This window comes from Agelaius tricolor, unplaced genomic scaffold (genome assembly GCF_023055355.1).
Source record: "Agelaius tricolor isolate 1412-34295 unplaced genomic scaffold, bAgeTri1.0.p SCAF_17, whole genome shotgun sequence".
Classification (NCBI taxonomy): domain Eukaryota; kingdom Metazoa; phylum Chordata; class Aves; order Passeriformes; family Icteridae; genus Agelaius; species Agelaius tricolor.
The window spans coordinates 15277606-15278569 of NW_027269277.1; positions in this window are offsets into that span (position 1 = coordinate 15277606).

Here is a 964-nt window from a genome sequence, read left to right on the forward strand (position 1 = left end):
TTTGCTGCCTTCTATGGCTGTATATAATTACCTCCTTGCACTTGCTGGGCAAACATGACCTTTCTCACCAGGTACAGTGTGACACCTTTACCTGTTTATGTGTGTGCAAGTCAGAACTGAGCAGTAATTACAGCCAGCCCAGCAGGCTCCCAAGGAGATGCTGCAGGCAGGATGGAAACCTTTGAGTTTGTGGCATCATTAGAGTCCCCCAGTGTTGTAATGCAGCATGGATCTCCTAAAACTGTGACTCCAGAAGAATTTTCTGTTTCATTTGAGACCTGGATTTTTACAGATTTAAAGGTATTTCTTAGTTAAACAGGCAGCACATTGTGCATTAGAGATCTGAAAGCAGTGTCTCAGAGACCCAAACTAGGTCTGGTGAACTGATTTCAGCTCACCATGAAATGGAGAATTGACATTAAACAGATCCATGCTCCTGTTAAGGAGCCTCCCCTGTGTGACCCTTCAGATGCCATTCCTGGGGTCCCAGTGTCATCACCCAGACTGGGAGCAGAGCCCCTTTTCAGTGGCAGCTGCAGTGACCCAGGGGGTCCCCACCCAGCTCCCTGCACACCCCACACTCACACACAGAGGATTCCCCACTGGCTCAGCCCCAGCTTCCCCACAGCCACGTCCCAGATGTGCTCAGACTTGCTGAGCACCTGCCTGGCCCAGGGTTCAGGAGCCCTCCCAGCACTGCCAGGGAGAGCTGCAGCTTCTGCCCTGAGCTCAGCACTGCTGGTTTTTCTGTTCCAAGGGACTGTGAAACCAGTAAACAGCTCTGAATTCTTGTCCCCACTAAAATGGACTGGAAACTAAACAATCTGATAAATATTTATGCTGCAAGGCAGCTATGACAACCAGAGGAGATGGAAGACTTTTTAAAGACTTTCATTGTGCTCATTGCCATTTGCTACTAAAACCAGATATTTAAACCAATCTGTTACACAACAGCAGAGGCATC